Source organism: Nilaparvata lugens, chromosome 10, assembly GCF_014356525.2.
Source record: "Nilaparvata lugens isolate BPH chromosome 10, ASM1435652v1, whole genome shotgun sequence".
Lineage (NCBI taxonomy): Eukaryota > Metazoa > Arthropoda > Insecta > Hemiptera > Delphacidae > Nilaparvata > Nilaparvata lugens.
In genome coordinates, this window is record NC_052513.1 from 43,811,706 (window position 1) to 43,839,171 (window position 27,466).

At 35.6% G+C, this 27,466-nt stretch overlaps 1 protein-coding gene across 1 annotated transcript in view; it reads right to left on the bottom strand.

The window, feature by feature from the left end:
* Positions 1–27,466, bottom strand: part of LOC120353388 (serine/threonine-protein kinase S6KL-like) — a 167,920-nt gene that overhangs the window by 693 nt on the left and 139,761 nt on the right. The window lies entirely within an intron of this gene.

Sequence of the window (27,466 nt, forward strand, 5' to 3'; positions counted from 1 at the left end):
AAAAACATCTTTCCTGAATCCTGATATACATTCCCCTTCCGAATCATTGCTGACATTTCCAATAACTAACTGTGAATCCACATCTCCACATTCGAGCATGATTCTGGGTTAGGCTAAAAATATCTACACCTGCTGCACGCATTAGCACACAAGAAAACAAATTAAGTGCCCGGTTGCACAAAAACCGGTTAAATTTTAACCGTGATTAATTCCACGAGAACCAATCAGAGAAGCTGTATTATCAAAAAGGCCTTCTCTGATTGGTTCTCGTGAAATTAATCATTTAATGCAATCGGCTTTTGTGCAACCGGGCCTAAGTGTGCTATAGTGAGGTCCACGTTATAATGGCAGTATTTGATTAACATTGATGCTGCTATCCTTGTCTATCATTCGACAAAGCAGATAGCGCTATCCTTTTCTACCTCCGCAAGGTTGCCACATCGTACTTCAGTGAAGATACAATTAATTCACAAAATATCCAATCTCAACTATTCAATAATATATTTTCATGACAAATAAAACATAATTAATTATTTTAAACAAGAATGAACAGTTAATATTACATCAGATATACCGGTATCAACTATCCTCGATTGATGGTAGTGACAAGGCACAGAATCGGCAACGTTGCTATTCATTTCTATCTTCGCAACATTGCCAGATCAGTTTTCAACAATGTAGTAATAATGATTAATTAACAAAATATGCAATCTCAATTATGAAAATGTATAATTTATTGAAAATATATTTTCTTGTCGAATGAAATATAATAATTGTTTATTTTGAACAAGAATGGCCAGCAAATAGCGCTATCCTTTACTAGCTCCGCAACGTTGCCAGATAGTTTCCAACAATGTAGAAATATAATTAATCAACAAAATACTCAATCTCAATAATTGAGATTAATATTGATTGTTCATTCTTGTTGATAATTATTACCTATTTTATTTTATTTGTCAAAAATATTTTTTTCAATGATACAATAATAAGTGTTCTTAATATCAATGTAGTTATTTTTATCAATAATTATGATAATTATTTTTGCGGGAGTTTTTAAACTCATTTATCCCGAAGTAGTAGTCTATCTCCTGAAGCCTTGTCCTGTTAGATCTGTTTGCAAGTAATAAGCTAATAATAACAACGTTAGGTGGATATTTATAACAGTTTCCAGGTTGAATAGTCTGATGTGTGGCGCCTATAAGATTGGGGTCACTTTTATTAATCCTATGATGTAGGGATGAAGGCGCGCTTCTGTTTTATCAAGTTCATTTAACGGATGTAAACACTTTTTTAACTAATCAAACTGGTTCTGTAGTACTACTGAGGCTGATCCTCTGATCTTCAACGTTATGTTCTGAACTTGAATAACTCGGGATGCGTCAATAATAGTATAACTACTCTGAGGAGGTTGAACAAGGATTTAATAACTGTGTATTCAGTTCGAAAAAGAAAGGATTGAAAAATATAGCAGGAGTTGAAAGATGGCCTGATTCAAGAGGAGTAAAAGGTTTTGAACTGAGAGAGTAATTGTATTACATTCGAGAATTATAAATAATATTCTTACCTATTAAAAGAATTTTAGACACTTATATGAGAGTTTTCTTTAAATGAGACTTATGAGAATATACGTATATGAGATGATTCCAGATTAGAGAGACTATTTACTATATCATATAGTCCAATCAATATAGACATATAAAAGGGGGTGTGCTTGCAATTTATATTGTAGTTCTGATTTTTTAATATATTATTTGGGAACATAAGAGAAGTCCAGAACCAATTTCTTCATGCAAAATTTCCTTGTGCTAGATACAGAATGGCCCAAAAACCTGGTATTTTCGGCTCATTTTCCAGTTTTCAGCTATTTATGCCAAATCTCGTAATCGGACAGAAAAATTTGCTCTCGCCTTTTTTCTAGATTATGAAATTCTGGATAAAATAAGATCATTCGGAACTCTCTATCTCCAATAAGTACTGAGTTATGATTTTTCAAAAATGAGTGAAATTTGAAGAAAAAATCAAATCCAATGAATTTTAGTTTTTGATCAACAATATCTTCCGATTGTTACCATTTAGATGTGTATTTCAAAATCTCTCTGGGCGTATTTTTGTGCTCTACAATCTGAGATCAGGTAGAGCGCTCTATCTCATATAGTTTTCCAGGTACACCTGACAACAATGCTCTTTGTATTGTGAAAAACACCTAATTTTCAGCTTCAACCATCTGTCCTCCAACTACACTGTCCTCACATTGATATTTCGCATAATGACATAAGTTCATGAGATTATGTTCTATGAGAATCACCCGTTAAATGCACTTCATTTCGGTATTTCCTAGTAGAGAGACGCGCGAAAGGACACCTCAAGAATCAAAATTTCAAACACTTATAACTTCTGATTATAACTTTACTCATTTTTCTGTCCGATTTGGCAGAAATAGCTGAAAACTGGAAAATGAGCCGAAAATACGAGGTTTTTGAGCCACTCTGTATCTAGCACAAGGAAATTTTGCATGAAGAAATTGGTTCTGGACTTCTCTTATGTACCCAAATAATATATTAAAAAATCAGAACTACAACATAATTTGCAAGCACCAATGTATATAGTGACTGGAGGAAGTTCTAAAAAGATCTGGCAGCGTTTCGAAGCTAGAAAAGGATAGCACCAACTGCTTTGTCGAATGATAGACAAGGATAACAACATCAATGTTAATCAAATACTACCATTATAACGTGGACCTCACTGTAGTAATTCTGTTGAAAATATAATGTCAAGTAGCCCTGTGTATAGAATAAATGAATCATCTATTAGATTTATATTACTGTATTATTCTTTCATATTTCTCTTAGATCAGTGGTCGCCAAACAGTCGATCGCGAGCTACCGGTAGCTCGTGGGATAGTTTTTGGTAGCTCACAGAAATGCTCATGCGAAAGAATGTCGTCCAGTTTGAATATAAACACTTTCCCAGTCTGAAGAAAATCAATGACAAGAAAAATTCTCCACAGCACCGCAGGAATAACCAAGAATACGTTACAATTTTTTCAGACTTGAGACAACAGTTTGATCAACGATTTCAAGATTTTAAAAGCATATCAAATATGGTACAATTCATCAACTCTCTTTTGTAGAGATCTATGCAGAAGATTTTGCAGCTTGTGTTGTACAACATTTTGGTGGAGATCAGGCTTCAGTTGAAATGGAACTAGTGGATTTCCAAAATGATCTGTCTCTCAGATCACTTTCTAAAACTGGAAATATTCGGCCTCAAGTTCCCAAAGAAAAATATCCAAATATTATTCAAGTTGCATTGAGGTTGGAAGCTATGTTCAGTTCTTCTTACTTCTGGAAGCATCTTTTTCAAGTATGAAATCCATGAAAAATCTATATAGGAACAGACTGACTGATGTAGACTACATTTGGACAACTGCATCAGAATGGCGGCTACAACGTACACTCCAAACATCAAGAAAATACTTGATGACCAAAAAGAGTACGTTCCACTGCTCTCATTGAAATGTACATACCAACTTTTTTTATACGTTTTGCTATAAGATAAGTAGATTTCAACACTAGAAATGTATCTTTATAGACAATAAAATATACTTTCTTCAGTCTAATATTGCTTGGTAGCTCACTAGAAGTTTTATAAATGCTATTCTAGCTCACAGACTCATAAGTTTGGCGACCATTGTCTTAGATTCATGTATACTGTATTGAGATCCTGAATTTCAATAAAATGAATAGAAGGTATGCCTTCCAAGTTTTCAAATATTTTCATGTAGAACATTCTTCTTATACTTTAGTAAACGACTTCATCAGAGAACCGAAAAATAGGCAGGTTTTTTTCTTATGAACGATGCCATCAACCATAAAATAGTTCCCATAAAATACTAGTTTATGATCACAGCCCGGGGCTGCTGGTGAGAAGATAACTCAGCTTTTTCAACAACCTGAAGCACGATGCAAAAACATAGCTGGCAATTAGACCTGTTTTACTACCGGTCTCATACTTTATTCACGTTTTATGACATTCATTATCGTCTCTAACGACGGTTGAACACTTCAGAGATGGCGAGAGAAGATTCTATAGTGAGGTCCAAGTCCAAGATATAATGGCAGTATTTGATTAGCATTGGTGTTGTTATCCTTGTCTTTCATTCGACAAAGCAGATTGCATGCATTTCCAGCAATCGTGACCATGCAATTAGTTTGATCGCATAGGAATTCGAATTTTCGCACCTCCATTCGTTGGTGAAGAAGTTACTAAGAGTTATCAAAAATCGGAACAAAAATTTGGAACATAAACGATCTATACCATTAGATATCTATCTTTTCTCTATGATTATAAGTAGGCCTACACCTCGTATACCAAGGACTATGATGACTATAGATAGTCATTATATCCTTATGATTATAAGGATAAGAAAAAAATGACTATAGTAATTTTTATTTAACTAATAATGACTATAAGTCAAAAGTATTTGACTTTCAGTCATCTAGTCAAATTGTGACTCGATGACATACACCTCGTCATCTAGAGTAAGAAGAACATTTCTCACTCACCTCACACACATCAGTCAAGTACATTGAAGAATGCATTATGCTCTCCAATGCATTATGCACATATCCTAATTGAATGTGCATAGATAAGTGACTGGCATCCGGCATGATGGACAGAGAGAGAGAGAGAGATTGATTGATTGAGTACTTTATTCATGTAGATTACAACAATATATACTGCCTTATACAGTCTGGCTCAGACAGAGAGAGAGTGAGAGAGAGAGAGAGAGAGAGAGAGAGAGAGAGAGAGAGAGAGAGAAGAAGAGAGAGAGGGTGTGAGAGAGGGAGAGAGAAACGTGTCTTCCTGGTAGAATTGTCTCGTTTTGGGATCCTTGCAAGTCACCAGTGAAAGCAACATCCAACATGGAACATGGCTCATAATTATTATTGCACATGCAATTAACCCACCTGCTGATACATCAATTAATAGACTCAATAATACACCTATTAATAGACTCCAAACTCTAGGCCAAGTTCACCGACCTCCGTGTATATGAACCAAAGTATCGAGCTCTTAGGTGGATTGAGAATCTACATGTGAAATTTCAAGTTAATCAGTTCAGTAGTTGAGACGTGATTATGCGTCATTTGTGAATCTCCTATCCAGTACGTGTATAAGCCAGTTCTTTCCTTTGAAACACTTCAAAAATGAAATAGTTCTGCTATAGTGAGGTCTACGTTATAATGAGTGGAGAAAACACTAAGGCTCAACTCACACTCACGCGACTCAGGTCGAGAAGAGACTCGACTCTAGTCGAGAGAATGTGTTTCCAAATGGAGACACTCAGACCAGTCCATTCTCGTCTCCGCGACTGTCACCATTCGAAAACACATGCTCTCGACTAGAGTCGAGTCTCTTCTCGACTTGAGTCGCGTATGAGTGAGTTGAGCCTTGAATTTAGATTTTCAATGTAAGGTTACTCATTAATAACATTTTTGTATGATTTATTAGAAACAGTAGTGGCTTAAAAACCTATTGGAAATCTATATATATATATAAAAGCGAAATAGCACTCACTCACTGACTGACTGACTGACTGACTGACTGACTCACTCACTCACTCACTCGCATAACTAAAAATCTACCGGACCAAAAACGTTCAAATTTGGTAGGTATGTTCAGTTGGCCCTTTAGAGGCGCACTAAGAAATCTTTTGGAAATATTTTAACTCTAAGGGTTGTTTTTAAAGGTTTAAAGTTCGTCTTTTAGCATGTATATTCTTCTTCTCCCAATCTCTTAATTATAATTTAAATTTCCATATCATATATGTTACTATAGAACTATAATCTAGATAGAGTACCTCTTCGAAACAGTTGTTAACTGGCAACTAAATTAATAATTTTGTCAGGTTAGCATTAAGTTGAGTTGACTTTGTTAGGTTGCCACCAAGTTGAAGATTTAAATGCATTTATCGCGGAAAAATTGATTGGGCACTGCTACTTCAATCCTGGGAATATTATATTACTAGCAGCCAGGCTCGCTTCGCTCGCCATATCCGTTTAGCCAGCCGTTTAGTCTGGACCCCCGACTGGATTGTCCTAACATTTATGATAAAAATGCCCAAATGAAAAATACAGGCGAGCCTGCTGATCTCATTCTTGGACGATCCAGTCGGGGGTCCAGGGGGGGGGGGTCCTGGCTAGACGGATATGGCGAGCGAAGCGAGCCTGACGGCTAGCAGAATATATTATTATCTTTTGGATCATGATATCGGGATAAAAATATTTGGATTAGAACACTAATGATCAGTCAGACTAGACAGATAATAGCGGATGACTCAATACATTGGAAGGCGATTAAGAATGCCTTAAAAAAGATAAGAACATAGGGTAAATAAGATAAAGAACTAATTACATTATATATTCCTTGATTGATGACTATATTAGTAATATCAACTAATAATTAAATAGTATTCTTTGATGAAATTCCTTGACTATTATAGCTCCAGACTGAATTCCTTGATGACTATAGTACTAGAATTTAGATGCTTTAATTGCCTGAATCTTTTCTCAAACAGTTTGAAATAGAATTTTTACAAGATAAAGACTAGCCAAGAGGCCGAAGATTAGATCGTCTAGATTCTAGATGAAAGATAAGTTTTTTCACAACATCATTAATTTCGATACTTGTGAGTAAGTAGTTCTGAGTAATTTTTCACGAACGTTATTACTGGACTATGAATATTTGTATTCGAAACTAGTCCTTTCTATTATAGCTCGATTGCGAGGGAATTTTATATTTTTAATACATACTGTTTCAGCCTTGTTGCATGAGAAAATACAAGCTAATATTTGAGTAATTTCCTATTCTAATAACCAGCTAGCTACTGATATTATCAGTATGTATTTATCTGTTATGTGTCTACTTTTATTTTGTTATCGAACTTGACGTTGTAATGCATTAAATGCATCAACTTTTGATGTTCTCTTCTGCTACTGCAATATAACATTCATTTATTTGTATTTTTCACGCAATAAATAATATATTCAAATGAATTGATCTAACTTCTTGTGAGCTGGAGTCTAGTATTTAGTTGTTAGAAAGATTAACATTAATTTATTTAATAAAATCAATTGATCAAACTTCTTGTAAGCTGGAGTCTAGTATTTAATTGTTAGAAAGATTAACATTCATTTATTTAATAAAATCACTTCCTTTATAAATAATATAAACCATATTATGGGCTACTTGATTCAAATAAGAGCAATATAATAACTTTTAGTACCCTTCTATTAAAAACTTTAAAATATTTTAACAACTAGTTTCGATCATAGGTCATTTCCAAGTTAAAATATTTTCATTTCATAATGTTTTTATTCATTTATTTGTTTTTTTTTTCAAAGGATAATGCAGGAAGGAAGATAGGTTGGAAGTTGATATCAGAAAGGAGAAAAAGGAGCAAAAATTAGAAGACTGCGAAGAATGATTATTATATGAAAAAGGACAAGAAGATGAGTAAAAGAAGGAAGGAAAAGAGTGGAAGTCGTCGACCATGCAAAAAATTCGCAAGGAATGTGGTCTCTTAAAGTGGAGACAGGGAATCAGGAAGTAATAAACGTGATCCTTAAGATGCGAGCTTATTTATTTCACGTGATTCAGGAGAGGATGTGGGGGAGGGGAGTAAGGAGGAGGATGAGGAGGATTGAAAAATGATGACGAAGTTGTAGAAGCAAAAACAGAAATACGATTAAACGGACAGACCAGTCGAAGTGAGGATAACTTTTTTATTTTGTCAGCGACCAATGCAGAATTTAGACGAAGCGTCGATCCGAAAGGACACATGCTGGTAGGAAAATAAGGCAAAAAGAAGGATTGAAGGAAGTCTGTGGCGGAAAAAAGGATTGAGCAGACGGACCAACCAGTTCCCTGCCTGCTTCCTTCGCACTCGCGAGGCGCACATGTCGACGAACTGGCAACGCAAAAGGCAACAAGATAAAGAAAGTAAACCAGATGAGATAACTCAGCACTCTGCGTTCTTCTGCACTCGACTTGCTCCTGGAAAGAATGCCTGTTGCTATCTCCTGATGCGTAGTTTCCGGAGGGATTATATCGACGCAAGTTTTTGTGCCTGCCGTTTGTATATGAGTTTATTGTCCTCAAGTTCTTGATGTCGAATTCAATGTTTATTTCAATCTCATTCAAGTAAATTGTTCTAAACTTCGGTCTTAGAAGAATGCTTGTTGTTATCTCCTAATGAGTAGTTTCTGGAGGGATTATATCGACGCAAGCTTTTGTTCTTCAGTTTTTTTATGAGTTTGTTGTCCTCAAGTTATTGATGGCAAATGCGATGTTTATTTCAATCTTATAAAAGTATAAGTTCCTATCCCGTACGTTTATGAGCCGGTTCTTTCCTTTATTATATTATAGATAGATTATTATACCACATCTTTGTATCTGTAAAGGTGCGTACAGACTTTCGCTCTGCTCCGCAATCGAACGTCACTCGAGCAGATCGATTGATGATCGACCGGGATGAAAGAGTGGAACGCGAAAAGAGCTAACATCTCCCGTAACGTTCATGATCGGAGCGATTGCGGAGCGAGTGCGGAGCGAGTGCGGAGCGAGTGCGGAGCGTGTTGGAGGCGCGTATATCTATACGCACCTTTACGTGTTATCATGGTTACAAGGAATTAGTAACCATGGAAGGAGTATTTGGGTACATTATATGAACTGTGATGAGTAGGCTTCCCTAAATCATTTATTCACTTTTTCCTACATTGTTTATTCGATTATATCCATCCCCTACAATGTTTATGGGAGATGAAACAAAGACTAACTTCCTTGAGAATAAAGTAACGGTACATCAAATTTCACATTTATTATCAAATTAACACATGAAGAGAAATATGCGATGCAATGATACATAACTCATTAAAAGAAATGTGTGGTGGAATGATACATAAAACATAGAGTGGAAATGTGGTGAAATTATACATAATATATTCAAAGAAATATATGATTAAATTATACAGTATCGGGGACCGAGCTTCGCTCTGGACTACAAAAGCATAAAAAATGTATTACGAAAGAAGAAATAATAATTACAGTCATACAGAAATGTTCCATCTGATAACAGTAAATTGAGATTAATTCCTAGATGAATGCAAAAATTTCCCTCACAAAGGCCCAGTTGCACAAAAGCCGGTTAAATTTTAATCCTGGTTAACTTCACGTGAACCAAATCAGAGAAGACCATTTCAAAAAGATGGATCTACTGAAATTAATCAGGATTGTAAATAACCCGGCTTTTTTGCAACCGGCACTAAGTACCTGATTGAATGATAACAAAAGTTCAACAGCTGAGTTATAATTTTGACACAGTCCCACACACATGAACTCGCTCACTCACTTCCATCACCAACAGACGACGAAATGATTATTATCAGATGTTTCTCCAAGGATGAATAATAATTATCCTTTTAATGTCCTTCAGCGAGTTTTCTCAGGGATGAGACCTAGTGCAATCGAATCTTTATATTATGAACCTACTATGTTCTGAATTTCGTGAGAATCGTTAGAGCAGTTTTCGAGATCCGGTGAAATACAAACATATAAACATTTATAAACATCCAAATATCAAAACATCCAAACATCTAAACATATAAACAGAAGTTGCTCGTTTAATAGTATAGGATAACACATAGAGAGAAAAAAATGGTGAAATGATACATAACACATGGAGAGAAACATGTATTTTCCTGCGTATGAACTTGACCTAAGGTTGCAAGAGGCTATTCTGGTCCACAGTGTTACAAGAAAGGCCATTAACCAATGAACTTGAAGAACTCAAAGTCAGGGACAAATAAGACCAGAAGCGAGAAACCAGTGGCAGTCCATGCCTTGAGTGAGGTCCACGTTATAATGGCAGTGGAGAAAGATTCGAGAACAACGTTGCCGATTCTGTGCCTTGTCACTACCTTCAATCGAGGATAGCTAGTACCGGTATATCTGATGTAATATTGACTGTTCATTCTTGTTTAAAATAATTGATTATGTTTTATTTGTCATGAAAATAGTTGAGATTGGATATTTTGTGTTTATTAATTGTATCTTCACTGAAGTACGATGTGGCAACCTTGCGGAGGTAGAAAAGGATAGCGCTATCTGCTTTGTCGAATGATAGACAAGGATAGCAACACCAATGTTAATAAAATACTGCCATTATAACGTGGACCTCACAATTGCAATCTTGTTTGCTCTGAGGAAGGATGGACCGATTCTTCATTCCGGAACTGCATCACGTCGACTAAAAATACCAATCGGGCCGTTCTAAAATACTCGCGAGCTATTTATAGGAGGGCAAGCCCTTGCCCGGGGGCAACTGAGGGACGAAGAGGGAAGAGGTAAGATGGAAGAAGAGGGTAGATGGTAGAAGAGGGAAGAGAAAATAAGAGGGAAGAGGAGAGAAAAGGCAAGACTTCTTCAGGAGGGTATTGACCACTGATGAAGTTCGATGACCTTCCTCCCAGGACAGGAGTCATCTGCTCCTTGCTTCGCTATAGTGAGGTCCACATTACAATGGCAGTAGTTGATTAACATTGGTGTTGCTATCCTTGTCTATCATTCAACAAAGCAGATAGCGCTATCCTTTTCTAGCTCTTCAACATTGCCTCATCGTACTTCAACAATGTTTCAGAAATTCGATAAATTAACAAAATATAAAATATCAATCATGAACATTCATTCACTTGACGTATGAGATATCATTGATTATTTCAAACAAGGCTGAAAAGTTAATATCATATCTTATATACTGCTATCAGCTACCCTCTACAGAAGGCCACTGCCAAGTCAGAGAATCGTCAATGCTGTTTTTTATCTTTCTCCACTGCCATTATAACGTGGACCTCACACACTTCATATACTTCATTCTTTCATCCAACACAAGAGCTACTGGATCTTGTGTGGAAGATCAAAGGCAAAATGTATTTCATATCAGAATCTACTCGCCTGGAATCTCGTCTACTATAATATAATAGTAAAGATCTATTGTAAATTGGTTAATATTTCCCATTTTCTACGCTCTCTTTGGACTTTGGGTACCAGGACTATTTAATATTTTGTGGATTTAAGTGGAAATTTCAATATTTTTGCAATTGTGAAGGAAGAGTTTTTTTTTGTGTAGTTGAGAAGTTGATATTGTGGTAATTATTCATATTGAATGAAAAAGACTAAGAAATTGTCAAAAAACCACTGATTTATTGATAATTAGAAAGACCGGTTTCGGTTATTACACGAAGTTATACTAGTATAAATTCTGCTGCTCTTGTATTTAGTTTTAGTTTATCAGAGATTGACAATGGTGTAATAACCGAAACCGGTCTTTCTAATTATCAATAAATCAGTGTATTATACTAGTATATTACTAGTATAAATTCTGCTGCTCTTGTATTTAGTTTTAGTTTATCAGAGATTGACAATGGTGTAATAACCGAAACCGGTCTTTCTAATTATCAATAAATCAGTGGTTTTTTGACAATTTCTTAGTCTTTTTCATTCAAGAAGAGTTTTGTTTAGATTTGTATTTGGAAATTGATCAATCTGATAAATTCAAAATTGTAGTAGATAAATTTTTTGGACTCAAAATTGTGTATGAATAATATTATCATTCAAGTTACGTAAGTAGCATAACCTTTAGACTGTGTATTCTAAATTAAGGTTTGAAACAGTTTTGGGCAAATGCCTGTTGTTTTTACCTGAATTGTATCTATTGTCTATGAATAAATAAATAAATAAATAGATAAATAAATATTTTAGAGGAGGTTAAGGTATGTGTAAGGGACTCATTATTCATTATTTTACAAAGGCGACTTCCAAGAAGAATTTTAAGCCTAGGTGATGATGATGGGATGAATGATAATACAATGAAGGTAGTTGTTTGGGTATCATTTTCAGCAAGAAATGACATCAAAATAAGTTGAGAATCATGAGCCTGGTACTCCCGTTGGATGAGTAATCATCGCTTGAACCAACTCCTCTGAATCATGAGTTGTAAAATTGCTTTCCGATGTTTTGGAACACACCTAAAACTGTGGGACAATCCATCTCACATTATCATCCGCCTCATTACCTACGCACAAGCCTAGCGCTCATGTGGGCACCATCAGCAAGAAAAGCAAGACCTGATATGTTGATATGCCAAGAACGAGAGGAAGAGTCTGAAAGATGAGACAAGATTTATAAGATGGTTTTTAAATGTGTAGAAATAAGATCAAAAACTAAGAATAGAAGAAAGTGGAAGTAGAACAAACTTGAAACTTTAAACTTCCCGTTCAAATCTCACCACCTGTCTATGCTAAAAAATATTGAAAATGCGAATATTTTAACTACTGATTAATTAGGAGAGATCAACTGATTGAGAATATTATCTCATTAAGAAATAACTAGAACTAGGAGAAATGGAATCAGAATAAATTATGTTAAATGACTTTTTCAAGAATAAGAAAGTGTTCACATACAAAAACTGAGGAGACTAGGTGAGGCATCGTAAAAAAATAGAAATCGCAACAAAATGACAGAAAAGTAGAGAACTAAACCGGGGAAGGTGACAATCTTCACCCTCTCTCTCATGACTGTAATCAATCAGTGTTATCAGGTGCGCCTGACCAATAAACACGGTTTATCGCCATAGTGAGGTCCACGTTATAATAGCAGTGGAGAAAGATAGGAGAACATCGGTCCGATAATCTGCCTTGCCACTGCCTTCTATAGAGGATAGCTGATACCTATCTCTTTTCTGTATAGGGCTACTTGTAATATAAATAGAAAGAAGAATAAAAATCTCAGTACCCTTTTTTAAAATAAAATAATTCAAAAAGGGTACTGAGTTTTTTATTTTTCTTTCTATTTAGCTGATACCTGTATATCTGATGTGATAATTAACTGTTCATTCTTGTCTGAAATTATAAATTCTATTTCATTTGTACAGAAAAAATATGGTTTTCAATGATTTGATAATACATTTTCCTACAGTTACGTTGAAAAGTGGCCATTGCTGCACTGATTACAGAACGCAAAGAATCACTTTTCCGCTCTAGTGCGGGAAAAATTTTTCTGCACTCCAGATTTGCAACATGGCAACGCAAAATACTTAGTAGGTTATATGGAGCAACAGTGCAGCAAAATCAAAATGAAGTTGGTAACAGTGACTGATGTGGCTGCTATAGTGAGCAGAGGTGCAACCAAGCACAACGCGCTAATTATTAGTATTAGATATTATAACCAAGGACAGCGAGGACTTTAGGATTTTAGGATTAAGGTTTTTAACAATAATAAAATTATACAGAAAAACATTTGATGGATTTCAGGCAATTTCACCCCATAAATACCCACTTTTCATATTCAATGGTAACTGTAGGAAAAACTTAATGTGAAATACGTGCGCAAAGTTCCTCTGCTGCACTCAAGAAACCATTCCGCCCTCGCCTACGGCTCGGGCGTAAACGTTTCTTTCGGTGCAGCAAACTGTCACTTTGCGCACTAGTTGCACAAATAACTATTTCATGATTCAAATCAAATATTTTGTATATTTTTCTACATTGTAAAAACGTTCTGGCAACGTTAAGGAGCTAGACAAGGATAGCTCTATCTGCTTTGTCGAATGATAGAAAAGGATATCAACACCAATGTTAATCAAATACTGCCATCATAACGTGGACCACACTGTAGCAAAACTGTTGCCTTTTTGGAACGCCGATTCGCTTTTTCAAATTCTGCCAACTTCTTAGCAGAAACAAAAAAACAAGGATGGAAACGGGGACAAAGCGGGTTGTTGTTGTTCTTGTTTTTCGACTTATTTTTCTGCTTTGCTAAGTTCGACATCGGATAGGACAGCGGACCGTTAGGACTTGATGGGGACTGCTTTGCACAAAAAACACACTTTTGCATCAACCGAGCAAAAGTTGTAGGTCGCCTGATTTGCATATGCTTGACCCGTTTTGTTTACCTTCTTTCAAATACTATCTGCAGCTCGTACTTGCTGTGTTTTATTTATTGCAATCAATTAATGTGTTCGAGTTTCACTTTGTCCAATCCAACTGTTCGAAATGTTGTGGGAAATTTTCGCCAAAAGGATCATCTCCCGGTTGCACTAAAGTGTATCACATTATAAATGAAAAATTAATTTCATTTCCACCATAGCAAACAAAGAAATTTCACAAACACTTTTTGGAAATTAACTTACCTTGAAGTAAGGCTATTAATGAACAAAACCAAAACAAAAAAAAAACCAGAACATTTCACAGAAATTACAAAAAAAATGACTGTGAATGAATGCTAACTGTCATGATAACCAATGAGAGAAGCAGTTCACTGATCTAATGAATAAATTGATGGAGCGGAACCAATAAGTTTATCAAACCAACATAAATCAAATCATGGTACTCCTATCAAATTACAGTATAGAATAAGTACTATTGAACGAAGTTTTTGATGTCTTCTTCTTATTAATAAAGAAAAGAGTTGGCTTAGACACGTACAGGATAGGAGATAAACGATTGATGCATTATAACTTATGAACCTGAACTGATTAACTTGCAATTTCACATAACAATTCTCTAACTGATTTCGAGGTGGGTTTTTCGAGGCAACAAGCCGTATTGGCTGTGAATTATTTGTCATTTGCACCTTTAATATGATAAAGATTCTGAGGATGGATATAGGCTTATTTTCATTGCTATTATTCAATTTATTCTTATTTAATAATTAAAACAAATCTATTCAATTTGTGGTTCAAAGTTAATAAAATCATAAAAACGCAACCAACTCTCACCAAGTGATTTTGTAGCCTGATTGGTAGCACGCGCGACTCATGAATGACGGTTACGGGTTCGAGTCAAATTAAACTCACTTTGTTCGCTGGACATTTTCAACTCTGATGAAGATTATCCACGTAATTCTGACAAGTCAATAAATAATTATTCTACTTTTTTTATCATATTAAGGACAATCCATTTCACAACACAAAAATTTACTGAAAGCAATCCACGTTATTTATTATTTATTCATGAAAAAATGGTGTTATAATGGTAGTGGAGAAAGATAGCAGAACAACGTTGCCGATCCTCTGTCTTGTCAATGCCTTCTATAGACGGTAGCTGATACAGGTTTATTGATGTAATATCAACTGTTCATTCTCGTTTAAAATAATCAATTAATTATATTTTTCAATAATTTCATAATGAATTTCAATGATTAAGATGGAATATTATGTTAATTATTAATTTTAAATCGTTGAGAGACGATCTGGCAACAGAGCAAAGCGAGAAAGAGATAGCGCTATCTGCTTTGTTTAATGATAGTCAAGGATAGCAATACCATTGCTAACCAAACACTGCCATTATAACGTGGACCTCACTATAGTCAGATATAAGTTCTGTCAAAACAGCACGAAACATAGTTTTTCATTCCTGTTCTCTGAGTATTCGATCAACAAGAATCTTACACAACTATGAACTAACGACTTTTAAATTACATTGTTTAAATTCTCTAGAGCTGAATTGTCTTCAACAAGTTGTTATCAAAAGGGGCATCAGACCTTCTCTGATGTCAACTCAACAACATGTTGTTTCAAAATATGTTGTCATCTTCTTCACATCCAAAGAAGGCTCCATGATCGAAGCTCGACATGTAAACTTAGTTTACAAAACTTAAACTTAGATACAAAGTCGAAGTTATTAATGGAAATATGCTTTACTTTTCCAGGTGTGTAGACGAAATTAGGCTGTAGGATCTTAACATGTGGCGAACGAATAATTTATAATCAGGTTGGTATTACTTTCATTGCCCTATTACCATAGGTAAGGAAAGTATTGCTTTCTGAAGAAAATTAAGGTACCCCAATTTCTAAATTTCTATACGTTTCAAGGTCCCCTGAGTCCAAAAAAGTGTTTTTGGGTATTGGTCTGTATTTGTGTGTGTGTGTGTGTGTGTGGTGTGTGTTGTGTGTGTGTGTGTGTGTGTGTGTGTGTGGTGTGTGTGTGTGTGTGTGTGTGTGTGTGTGCGTGTGTGTGTATATATGTGCGTCTGTGTACACGATATCTCATTTCCCAATTAACGGAATGACTTGAAATTTGGAACTTGAGGTCCTTACAATATAAGGATCCGACTCGAACAATTTCGATCCAATGCAATTGAAGATGGCGGCTAAAATGGCGAAAATGTTGTCAAAAACAGGGTTTTTCGCGATTTTCTCGAAAACAGCTCCAACGATTTTGATCAATTTTATACCTAGAATAGTCATTGATAAGCTCTATCAACTGCCACAAGTCCCATATCTGTAAAAATTTCAGGAGCTCTATTCTGTCTCATGCGTCTCTTTTCTCGATGGCGAATATCAACAACTATAAGCGACGCAGAAGTCTGAAGCCCGGTTGCACGGTTAAATTTTAACCGTGATTGATATTTCACGAGAACCAATCAGAGAAGGCCTTTTTTACTTTCCTTGCCCTATTACCATAGGTAAGGAAAGTATTGCTTTCCGAAAAAAATTAAGGTACCCCAATTTCTAAATTTCTATATGTTTCAAGGTCCCCTGAGTCCAAAAAAGTGATTTTTGGGTATTGGTCTGTATTTGTGTGTGTGTGTGTGTGTGTGTGTGTGTGTGTGTGTGTGTGTGTGTGTGTGTGTGTGTGTGTGTGTGTGTGTGTTTGAGTGTATGTGCGTCTGTGTACACGATATCTCATCTCCCAATTAACGGAATGACTTGAAATTTGGAACTTGAGGTCCTTACAATATAAGGATCCGACTCGAACAATTTCGATCCAATGCAATTCAAGATGGCGGCTAAAATAGCGAAAATGTTGTCAAAAACAGGGTTTTTCGCGATTTTCTCGAAAACAGCTTCAACGATTTTGATCAATTTTATACCTAGAATAGTCATTGATAAGCTCTATCAACTGCCACAAGTCCCATATCTGAAAAAAGTTCAGGAGCTCCGCCCCATCTATGCAAAGTTTGATTTTAGATTTTCAATTATCAGGTTTCAGATACAATTTGAACGAAAAATTTCGAGTGGAAAAGATTGAGCATAAGAATCTCTACAATTAATGTTCAGTAACATTTTCACCTAAAATTGAAAATAAGCTTGAAATTTGAGAAAATGTGATTATTCAATTGCAAACTGTTGATTCTATTAAATTTAATGATTCACTATGAAGAGATAGCAGATCTCGTATGTATCCAGCGTTATTGTCCTGTCACCAGCTGGCTCAGATCTTTAAATAGTAGACTTGAGATTATTCGCGGGAGCTCCAGCGTCAGGTGATCAATTTTCATGACGGCAAGGAAAGTTGTGTGAGTGTGCCACACCAGATTTTTTCAAAGTGCAAATTTAGTGAATATGATACACGAATATGAAATACAATACAACATATTTTGGAATCCCCCTACTAGACTATCCATCTGTGTGTAGGGGGGTTGTTTTTCCAATATTTCCAATTCTGTCCAATTCTCCAGTTATATTTATAGAATATTTTTACGTTGATTTGTATTTAGATTATCAAGTTTGCTAATCACTATCCGTCACATTTCTAAATAAATAATTCAAGTTTCAATAGTAGCATCACATTGCTTGGAATGGAATCGTTCAACAAAATGACGCCTATGAAGTGACGCAATAGCATCAGCCAATGGGAGTTTGTTGTGGGCGTGGCCTTGTACAAAGCAGAGAAAGTGTACTCGTACGTGATTGGTGGACGTAATAAATCTATTGTACAAAGCAGAGAAAGTGTACTTGCACGTGATTGGTGACATTGGTTGACGTAGTAAATCTATGAGTTTTCGTTGAAATTATTGTCATCCACTTATAGTTTCGTGAACAGACTTGTTTCTCTCATTTATCTAATTTTCATTCGAAATTCAATTGATCTCTAACTGAATATGCTATGTGAATGATACATTAGTGACTGATTCACCATTCTAACATTAGCTTCGATTCAAATTTCATTCGATTGAAATTCAAATTGAAATCAATTCTTCCAAAACATTGCAATAAATTTGAGTTTTACAAAGTTGAGTAAGGAGTAACATTGAAAGATGCGTTGATTAATTTCTACCTAATTTGTCCCAGAATCTCTCACTTTTCTTCTTTGAATTCAGAAACTCCACCTTTGTACCATACGTACAGGATTGTCTATAGGTAACAGCCTCATAATAATTCCTCAGATAACGATGTTTCCATGTTTTTTAACAAAAATATCCCTCAAAGAGCTGATTTCATGAGTAATATTCACTAAAAATTCTGCTACAATGTATTCTATTTATTTATTGAATGAAGCAAACAGATACAATATTCCGAAAAGAGAAAACCGTCTATTGTCTAAAACCTCTTTCATTTCTTAATTTTGTCTCAAATAGGCTATAGCTATATCATACTAAAATTTTAAAACTATTACTTTCCTTGCCCTATTACCATAGGTAAGGAAAGTATTGCTTTCCGAAAAAAATTAAGGTACCCCAATTTCAAAATTTCTATACGTTTCAAGGTCCCCTGAGTCCAAAAAAAGTGGTTTTGGGCATTGGTCTGTATGTGTGTGTGTGTGTGTGTGGTGTGTGTGTGTGTGTGTGGTGTGTGTGTGTGTGTGTGTGGTGTGTGTGTGTGTGTGTGTGTGTGTGGTGTGTGTGTGTGGTGTGTGTGGTGTGGTGTGTGTGTGGTGTGTGTGTGTGTGGTGTGTGTGTGTGTGTGGTGTGTGTGTGTGGTGTGTGTGTGGTGTGTGTTGTGTGTGTGTGTGTGTGTGTGTGGTGTGTGTGTGTGTGTGTGTGTGTGTGTGTGTGTGTGTGTTGTGTGTGTGTGTGGTGTGTGTGTGTGTGTGTGTGTGTGTGTGTGTGTGTGTGTGTGTGTGTGTGGTGTGTGTGTGTGTGTGTGTGTGTGTGTGTGTGTGTGTGTGTATGAGTGTATGTGCGTCTGTGTACACGATATCTCATCTCCCAATTAACGGAATGACTTGAAATTCGGAACTTAAGGTCCTTACACTATAAGGATCCGACACGAACAATTTCGATCAAATGCAATTCAAGATGGCGGCTAAAATGTCGAAAATGTTGTCAAAAACAGAGTTTTTCGCGATTTTCTCGAAAACGGCTCCAACGATTTTGATAAATGTTATACCTAGAATAGTCATCGATAAGCTCTATCAACTGCCACAAGTCCCATATCTGTAAAAATTTCAGGAGCTCGGCTTCAGATCCAATTTGAACAAATAATTTTGACTGAAAAAGATTGAGCATGAGAATCTCTACAATATTAATGTTCAGTAACATTTTCACCTAAAATTAAAAATAAGCTCGAAATTCGAGAAAATGTGATTATCCAATTATTACAAACTGTTGGCAACTGTTGATTCCATTGAATGATTCACTATGAAGAGATAGCAGACCACGTGTGTCTCCAGCGTTACCTGTCACCAGCTGGCTCAAATCTTTGAATAGTAGACTTGAGATGCGCGGGAACACTAGCGTCAGGTGATCAATTTTCATAACGGCAAGGAAAGTGGTGTGAGTGCGCCACACCAGATTTTTTTTAATCTTGTTACAACATCTCATGTTCTCCTTCTTTCAGTTGTATAAAGCACACCGAATGCACAAGTTACAAAATTTAGGGTTTGGTATTTTGTTCGAATCGAAAAATAAGCTTCTATCTTTCTCTCTTCCTATCCTCATCTCTCTCCCCTTTCTATAGCTTGTCAACAATGTGACCGTCTTTATCCAACGAACATGCGCCCAGGAAAAATCCTATCGTTCTCTCCTTCTTTCCTATAGGTTGTCAACAATTAAAATAAATAAATAAACTTCACCCTTTATTTCTTCCCATCTTTCTCTCTTCCTACAGCTCTCTTTCTTAAAGACTGTCAACAATGTCACAAACTTCATCCAAGAAACATGCGCCCGGGAAAAATTCCATCGTGGGTCAGGAGAGGGCAACAAGATTGTAATCTGTGGATGTCTGGCTGGAAAGCAACGCAGCTATGCAACAATACGCGTCTGATTTATCAGACAGTCTCGCTACACCACCACAACATATTATAAAACTGCAGATGAAAAGATATAGTAAAGGATAGAACTACATCAGTTGGCAGATGAGGAGGAAGGATAAAACTACATAATGTAAAGGATAAAAATACATGTAGTTTGGCAGATGCGAAGGGCGAAATAGTGTAGCTGCATAGCGGGATATCAGTAAGGTTCAATGGTCTTGTTTGTAATGATAAGGCAGCCATTGTTCGGAGTTGGAGTAAATAATTTCTACAGTTGGAGTTGCCCACCCCGCTGTGAGCGCAGATTGGCTGCCAGCCTCGTGCCAACTAAATACCAAGTCACTAGAGTGAGGTCCATGTTGGCAGTATTTGATTAGCATTGGAGTTGCTATCCTTGTTTATCATCCTTGTATCATATTCGTTCCATCTTTGTATCATCTACGTATCATCTTTGAGTCTCCTTCGTATCATCTTTATATCATACTAATTTGTTTCATCTTCCTAAAGTAAAGTCCACGTTATAATGACAGTATTCGATTAGCATTGGTGTTACTATCCTTGTCTATCATCCTTGTATCATATTCGTATCACCTTTGTATCATCTTGGTATCATTTACGTATCATCTTTGTATCATCTACGTATCATCTTTGAGTCATCTTTGTATCATCTTCCCATAGTGAGGTCCACGTTATAATGTCAGTAATTGGTTAACATTGGTGTTGCTATCCTTGTTTATCATCCTTCTATCATCTTAGTATCATTCTATCATATACGTATCATCTTCCTATATTAAGATCCTATATAATGACAGTATTTGACCACTAATCACTATTTATCATTTACTGCTATTTATTACTATTTGCCAATTTTGTTGTACAAATTTTTTTGACTGTTTTTAATTTTATTGTATCTTGACCTTAGCTACAACATTTTGTGTTTCTTGACAATAAAGGATTATTGATTGATTATTGATTAGCAGTGAATAAACTTTCATAATTTATTGAAATGAAATATTTTGTTTAATTATTATATTTCTAGATTATTGAAAAACAATCTATGTGGAACATTGCGGAGGTAGAAAAGCATAGCGCTATCTGCTTTGTCGAATGATAGACAAGGATAGCAACACCAATGTTAATCAAATACTGCCATTATAACGTGGACCTCACTATACATAAAATCATGAATAATGTGAATCATGAAGCATTTCCCAATATGTTATGTGAGAATTCTTTATTCTTTAATGAGTGATGCAATAAGTACATCATCAAAATGATAGGGAGAGAGAAAATAAGGTAACCTTCAATTGATTAAAACATTCAATTCAGTTGATAATTTGATTTCTTACATGATTTTTTTCAAGGCGATTTTGGAGGAAACGCTCATGTACTGTATTTACTGATATTTCCATGTACAGTTTACTACTGCATACAGTATCTGTATGTACAGTTACTTCATTTTGAACAAATTAGTTGTTATAATCTAATCTCTAGTTCCAATTTTTCGTCTCTACTTTTCATTTTTCTAAAATCTTCTTGTACGTCTTGCACCAATACTGAATCAAAATAAGTACGCTTCGTTTTTCAATTGAAATGATACGGTCGATGAACTTTAAACTTGTACTCGTCTCACAAACTAAGTACTACTTTGTGCTTAGTGCAAGGAACTGCCGAGGAACAAGTTTCAAGCACAAAGAAGTAAATGTCTGGTCGAGGAAGGTTCAGATTGATGGCAATGTCCAGCCTCACAAATGTATTCAATGCCCCATTACAAAAACAAAGGTCCGATTTAGAACTACCTGAGTTTTAAAACCACTTCTACTTATAGAAGCAGATATCGCGGAGCAACTACTTGATTAATTCAATTCTTTTTTCTTCGATTGTTCAACTTATTCTCGTTTCCTGCGCCTCATCTTTTTCCCTTCTTCTCTTCAGTTTCTTTTCTGATATTGTTGTTCCAGCAGTGTATAGAATACCGTTCATCTATATTTATATACCTACTGATTTTTTGTGACATCGAACAAAACTTCCGCATCCTTTTTTCAAACTTCAAGTTTCTGAAACAAATAGTGAATTGAAATAAATCATATCGATGGAAAACTCAAGAAAATAAATAGAAGTGGAAAGGAGCTAGTTTCGGAAGTTGGTGTACGAAATGAAATATACTGTAATATATTTTTGGAAAAGTGAATCCTTCGAATTCAGTTTTTTGTAGCTTTCAAAAGTAATCTCAACTTCTTATTGTCCAAAGATGTTTAATACAGTGTCAATGATGTAACAGTGTCAGTGTCGTACAATGATACAGACTTCATAATAAACAAGAGATTTATTACACTAGACATCATCATTATCATTGTCATCATTTTACTATTCTAGGCCTGTAATAAATCATTTATTTCCACTGGGTACTCTATAATTTCCACATCAGTACTCATAGCTCTGAGAATTTTGCTTTTATATGCGCTTAAATGCGTGTAGGCTTTGTAACCCTAAAGAAAATTAGATTGAACCCTTGATAAAAATTATTGAATTGTGATCATGGTAACTTGGTAAGTCAAATTTCCAGTATTGATAGCTAAATTACGGGGAGATGAACTGTGTTCTAAGTCAGTGGTTCTCAAAGAGTGGGGCGCGACCCCCAAGTGGGGCGTGATGAATGCTAGGGGGGGGGGCACAAAGCTTAGTTGGAGAATGTTTTCAATTTACTTCTAAAATAACTACGATAAGCAATCTTTCTATTTTCAAAATTACATGTGAGTAATTTTTAATCATAAAATATTTTTATCAACCGTATTGTCAAATTCAAATTCTCAATCAATAAGTGCTCCCTCTCAACATGATAGAAAAATAAAACCTCATTGATCTCCAAGGTGACTTTGCGCTTAAAATGAAGTTTGAAGAATATTCTCTTACATACTTCTGGATTGGTGTGCAAAAAGAACACCAAATTTTGAGTAAAAAGGCATTGAAGATAATATAGACTCCATTTATCCGTGTAGAACTGGGTTTTCTGCTCTAGCTGCCATGAAAAGTGAATATAGACCAAGACTGGATGTGACCCAGGAACTTAGAGTAGCGTTATCGGAGCTGACACCTCGTTTCAACAAACTCTGTGCGAAAAAAATAAGCTCATCCTTCACACTGACGCTCTTTATATTGTTAATTTCTATGAGAAACAAAAATAACATCTATGTACTACTATAGTAGCTGTAGTACCTGAATAAATTATGATTCATTGTTTGTATAGAATTTGTTGTTTTATTATGATTGAAACTATTGCAACATTGGGTTATGTATTGAATGTGCAAAACTCAACTAAATAAATATTGAGTGTATAATATGCAGGTATATACATACGTATAATATGTAAAACATGTAGTCTATGTTTAGAGAGAAAAATAAAAATAAAAAAATTTAGTACCCTTTTTGAAATATTTAATCACAACATGTTTCGGACATTGATGCCATTTTTCAAGTGATATGATTTTCATGTTGTGATTAAATATTTCAAAAAGGGTAGTAAAATCTTACTAAGATTTTTGATTTTTATTTTTCTTTCTATTTCTATAAAAGTAGCTCTATACAGAAAAGAGATAGTCTATGTTTATACATGTAGGGGGTCCCGGCTTACCGCTGAATTATGCAGGGGGAGCTTGAAGTAAAAAGTTTGATAACCACTGTTCTAAGCGATCGCAGCAAAGAAAAACTCATTCAACAAAGTTCGATCATGATCGAAATATTTGTCTGGAGGCAGTTTTGCATGATCGATGATCGACCGTTAACATGACACGGCTGGTGAACTCCAATTCAACGATCCATTCGAAAACATCCTTTGTTATTGATCGGCACAATATAAATGCCATAACAAAAACCGCTACTCAGCATTGTGTTATCAGTGAACTGCATAGTTGATAATATTGTTGTTAGATCCACTGCAATCTGTCAGTATTTCTTATAGAGAACTTGGGATGCTTCCCATTCAAATAATTGTTGTCGGATTGTAACGGACTTGAAAATTAGAATAGGTTCGCAGAAGAGTGATGATGTATTAGGCTGTTGGAAAAATGAATTCGGGTACAATGAGACATAGATAGCGACATGGCATAGATAATGAAGCATATAGGTAGCAACATAACATAGGCCCGGTTGCAGAAAAGTGTGTTAAATTGTAACAGAGATTGAAAGTTAACATAACTTTCTAGCAACATAACCTTGGTCCGGTTGCACAAACGTGTGTTGAATTGTGACAGGGGTAGAAATTTAACAGACCTTTCTAGCAACATAACCTAGGTCCGGTTGCACAAACGTGTGTTGAATTGTGACAGGGGTAGAAATTTAACAGACCTTTCTAGCAACATAACATAGGTCCGGTTGCACAAACGTGTGTTGAATTGTGACAGGGGTAGAAATTTAACAGACCTTTCTAGCAACATAACATAGGTCCGGTTGCACAAACGTGTGTTGAATTGTGACAGGGATAAAAGTTTAACAGACTTTTGTGCAACAGGGTCATAAATAGTATGGAAATATATAGAAGATGTCCATGATTTAATGTAGTTTCTGAGCAGTTGTGGAGTATATTGTGGTGATTATTCATACTGAAACCAAAAATAGGTTTTATACCTACTTTCTCTCAAGAGTAGCCCAAGTTCTGCTAGATTTCAGTTCACAAAAAAAGGTAATTTCTCTCAGATGTATGGGAAATTTTCTACACCCATGGGATCATACATGCCCTCTGGAGGGTCTCAGTTCTTCTAGATTTTCAGTTCACAAAAAAAGGTAATTTCTCTCAGATGTATGGAATATTTTCTACACGCATGGGATCATACATGCCCTCTGGAGGGTCTCAGTTCTTCTAGTTTTTCAGTTCACAAAAAAGGTAATTTCTCCCAGATGTATGGAAAATTTTCTACACCCATGGGATCATACATGCCCTCTGGAGGGTCTCAATTCTTCTAGATTTTCAGTTCACAAAAAAAGGTAATTTCTCTCAGATGTATGGGAAATTTTCTACACCCATGGGATCATACATGCCCTCTGGAGGGTCTCAGTTCATCTAGATTTTCAGTTCACAAAAAAGGTAATTTCTCTCAGATGTATGGGAAATTTTCCACACCCATGGGATCAGACGTGCCCTCTGGTTGAGAGGGTCTCAGTTCTTCTAGATTTCAGTTCACCCTGATGCCTATTCTCACACAGAGCACGTGCTTCTGAATTTTTCTGGAGGAGAAGATTGCATGAGTGAACTCCATACACGCCATCTTGGTTCTTGTCTCATGCAATTAAAAATCATAATAGGCTTAGGAAAATAGCCCGCTCCAATCCATTGGTTAGAAAATTGACTTAACGGTAAACGGTTTGAATACATATCTTTCGACGCTGCTCTATTATGATTTGAAACTACATAGAAGATAGTTCAGAGCCTTCCTTTGCCCCCAAAGCTGTTCTGTTCCTGTGTATAATAAAAACAATAAGATTAGTATAGGTCGAATTCTGCTATAGCTTCAGTAGTATACATAGCTATAGAGCTATAGCAATCAGGAGTATAGCAGCTTGAATAATAATTCCCACAACATTTCTAATCAATGGAGAACAATATATCATTCAATTCTTTCAAATCATGATTCAAGATTGGTATCACTATATAAATCCACGTCGCAACTAATTTCTAATTGACCAAGCGAAGTGAGGTCTAAGATTCAAGTCGACGGTTTGGCATTTCTCTTAATGTTTAAATTTTGAGTAGTTTTATTCTTTATTTTTTTGTGATTTTGAAGTTTTTTCATGTTTTCACAAAAATTTTATTATCAATCTAAAACATATAAATGTTTATATGTTGTGCATTTACGGCGAAACGCGGTAATAGATTTTCATGAAATTTGACAGGTATGTTCCCTTTTAAATTGCGCGTCGACGTATATACAAGGTTTTTGGAAATTTTGAATTTCAAGGATAATATAATAGGAAAAAGGAGCCACCTTCATACGCCAATATTAGAGTAAAAATCAGACTATAGAATTATTCATCATAATAATTCGGAGTGATCCGTGGTCTAGTGGATAGAGTGCTTGCGTAGCAGCAAAGAGATCCCCGGGTTCGAACCCCTCTCATTACCAAAAGTTTTTTAACCAGATCACTCCCGTGTTATCGGATGGGCACGTTAAACTGTCGGTCCCGGCTGAAGTATGACAGTCGTAAGGCCCATTGACGGCTTAAATTATATATTCAGGCGGTGGAACATTCCCGAAAGGGAACTCCCCACCAACAAAAGCCATACGAATTTAATTTAATTTAATTCATCATAAATCAACTGTCTAGTAGACTATAATACTACCCGTTCAAAAACACCAAAAAAACCTTTAAAATGTATCTTTCCATAAACGTTAGTAGACAGTTGACAATAATACTACCCGTTCAAAAACATCGAACATCATGAAAATGTATCTTTCCATCAACGTTGTAGACAGTTGCAGCCAGACCTGATAACAGCGCTCACACTCACATTCCGGGACGACACGTCACGGTACGATAGGACAGAAAGCTCTATGTTTATTTCGGATTTTTCTAGACATTTCAAATTGATAAATTATTCATTAATTTTTGAGAAAACATAACAACAGGTCAATGTAACTTACTGAGCGCGAGGTCTTCTGCTCACAGAACTACTAGTTAATCTGTTTTTTAATGGAGTTTGTCACTGCTATATTGGGGTCCACGTTATAATGGCATTGTATGATTAACATTGGTGCTTCTATCCTTGTCTATCATTCTACAAAGCAAATAGCACTATCTCCCTTATTGCTCCGCAATGTAGCCAGATCGTTTTTAACGATCTAGAAATAAGATTAGTTAACAAAATATTCAATCTCAACTATGGAAATTTAAAATATATTTTTCAATTATTAAATAAATACATATTCAACATTGAGAATGAACATTTTGTTAATTAATATTATATTATTATATTGTTCAAAACGATTTGGCAACCGTGCAGAGCTAGAAAAGGATAGTGATATCAGTTTTTTCGAATGATAGACAAGGACAGCAACACCAATGTTAATCAAATACTGCCATTATAACGTGGACCTTACTATAGTTTGAGAGCAGCGTTTAGCAGTACTGTACAGAGACCGAACTCAACACATACGTGTATGGCAAGTCACATACTCACTCCCTTAAAAGACAGTACTGTCACCATTCAACAAAGGAGATCACTATTGTTTAGGAATAGGAAGCGTCATCACAATTGGACACAATTCTGCATTTATCTTTCTCTCTCTCACACACTCTTACTCTTACTCCCTCTTCCTTACACTCACTCTCTGTCTTTCTGTCTCTTCTTTGGTAGAGAGTTAGTGGGAAGGATATTTTTAATATTCTTTCCGAAGAATGGACATTGATATGTCCAAAGCTCCGCCAATTTATGTAGATGC